Source organism: Pteropus alecto, unplaced genomic scaffold, assembly GCF_000325575.1.
Source record: "Pteropus alecto unplaced genomic scaffold, ASM32557v1 scaffold152, whole genome shotgun sequence".
Taxonomy (NCBI): domain Eukaryota; kingdom Metazoa; phylum Chordata; class Mammalia; order Chiroptera; family Pteropodidae; genus Pteropus; species Pteropus alecto.
Genome location: NW_006432227.1, coordinates 4,023,851 through 4,026,702, shown reverse-complemented (window position 1 = coordinate 4,026,702; position 2,852 = coordinate 4,023,851). Strand labels below are relative to the sequence as shown.

The following is a 2,852-nucleotide window of genomic DNA, read 5'->3' as shown; positions in this document are numbered from 1 at the left end:
TGTGTCTGATAAATATTGTCCAGGTTCCATTGCCAAGAATGTGTTGTCCAAAATGCCTATTTAGTTTTTAAAGATAGAACCCTACGCTTTGCTTGGTTTTAAGTATGTATGGAATATTATGATAAGACATAGTAACAGTGGTGATCAGACAAATGGAAATGGTGGGGAGACAAAAATATACACGGGGAGACAAAAATAAACTCAATGCTTTAATAAAGTAAAAATATATATATTAATTATCAACATATTCTATGCAATACTTATAAATTATGAATGCTTTAAAAAAATTGGCCTGACAATAATTTACTTGATGTTTATTAAGGTAATTTTAATCATGATCACTTAATATGGCATTTCTATGGGAATTTTTATAATTCAAATTATATTTGAGCATAATACATTATTATTGTGCGTCATTTAAAATTATGTGATCAAATTAAACCCATTCCCAGAACTCTATATTTATGTCCCTCAATTACAGTATCCATGTAATACATCATTTTGACTGTTTCACAGAGTAATATATAAATCTTGCGTTATCTGATTGCGGTGGTGTTACAAATGTTCTTAGAACTCTTCAATCATTCATTAAAGGCTATCTTAAAATGACCTAAGGTAAAAGCTTGCTTCTTTCCTCCTCTTGAAAAGGGATAACAAACTGAGAGAAAGCAAGAGGGAGGAATAGCACAGAAAGAAGGCACTATCAGACACTTATTAGAAGCTAATACTCATTGAAGATTAATCAAAGGAAAATCAGAGAAATGGTTTTCCCTCTCCTCTACTATATTTGGAATCAGCTATTAACTAACATCTTTTATTTTTATTAATGGAGAATACTTTTACAATAGTAGAGACAATGTTTGCCTCAATACATACCCAGTGGTTTTGTTTCTTTGATAGAACAACCCACAAAGAAAGTCAATTCCTTTTCTTCTAAAATAGTAAATCCATAATTTATTCTTCAAAGTTGTCAGTACTTTTTGTTCTCAACTGCAAACTTTACCTCATATTGTTCTTCAGTATATGCGTGTTGGAGTGGAGTTAATCACAGATTGATAAGGGGAGGAGTTAACGTTAATGGAAAGCTGAGTGAATGGAGGAGTGGATGGACAGAGGAGGCAAATAGATTAGATAAACTAAGAAAACAGTACAAACTACATTATGACATTTTGCTTTTAAAACCATCTACAATTCGCATTTAGTATTAATTTTGTACTCTTTAGTTTGACATAACATTTCATGAACTTAGCTTAAAGATTTGATTTACCTCATCTCCCATCACTTCCCAATATGCCCCTAGTCACAATAAACTAACTGCATTATCCAAATATTTTATATATTTTCAGACTATGTCTATAATTCTTACACACTTAAACCTTTTCCTTTGTGCTTAGTCCATATTAATCGTTAAAAACTCATTTCAAGTGTTACTTCATTTGGTTAGCATTCTGTAGAATCCCTGAGCTAGATGCTTATCTGTACATCCATGTGTACACCTTTATTAAATACTCTGTGTATAACTCTATCAGGGAATCTAGACCATAGATTCTCAAGCTTTAATATAAAAACAAAATATCTGAGAGATTATAAAAATGTGAATTTCTAGGCCCTGGCTTGGATTTTCTGATTCATTGGATCTAGCAAACTGCAGGGTATTTTAAATCATACTCTCCAGGAAAGACTCATAAGGGTTGATAAAGATAATATAAAACAACGAACTACTCCCAATGATGACAATGTTCTAATTGTTGGGTTTATTGTGTCCTCGAACCCAGATGGCATTCTGACACTTAAGAGCCAAAATTCTGTCTTTTTAAATGACTTTAGACATCTCTGGGTTTACGTATTGTTATTGATCATTTATTCATAAAGATCAAAAAATACAGAAAAAAAATGATGGGCATCTACTACCATTCAAAATAATTACACAAAAACTCAAAGAAAGGAGAAGGAGAATCAGTTAAATAATCACACGACTCCTCCCTTATCCTCTTCTTTTTCCTTTCTCCTTCCCTCCTCTCTTTTCCCCTCCTCTCCTCTCTTATTTTTTCTTATTTTTTATAAGAAAAAGAATGCGTTTATACAGTTATACTTTTCTCTGATAACAAATATGTCATAGTTATTAGACTATCATATACAGAAAAAATTTAAAAAGAATTTTAAAAAACATATCAACAAAGAAATAGCAATTAATATGGTTACATATTTGTTCATATTTTCAATATATGCATATACATTTGCTTTCGTCATACTCATAAATTTCTCACTAAAATGATATAAAAATATTTTTGCAATAAAAATTTTGTTATTACTCTAATTAATATGAACACAATGCCATTTTAGTACCCATTAAGTTAGAAAAATTTAAACTCTAGAAGAATGTTTATTTTATTTATTTTTTTTATTTTTTTTAATTTATTTTTTTAAGTGAGACAAACCTTGGTTGACCTCACAGATTGCAAGGACCTTGTCAACTTACAATACCTTATGTATTTTATTTTATTTTTTATACACCTACAGCACCTGGTCTTCCTAGGTGGTCTCCCATCCAAGTACAAACCATGCCTTATCCTGCTTAACTTCCAAGATCAGACAGAATCAGACTTGATCAGGGTAGCATGGCCATAGACTGAATGTTTATTTTAATTTAAAGATAATTCTATACTGCACATTGGTTATGACACAATATACAAATTCTGACATATGATGGAGAATTCTTTAAGCGTTAGTCAATAGATAAAAAAAAAAAAGTTCTATTAAAATGGTATTGTATATATTCATCAACTATATTGACCAAAATTTTTAATTTAGGTTTTTAAAAAAATAAACTAACATAAGGTATATGGTGATTA

General features: G+C 30.2%; 1 pseudogene; it reads right to left on the bottom strand.

Moving 5' to 3' along the window:
* Positions 1–2,511: 2,511 nt before the first annotated feature.
* On the bottom strand, positions 2,512–2,630 carry LOC112475887 (annotated as a pseudogene).
* Between the last annotated feature and the right edge of the window lie 222 nt (positions 2,631–2,852).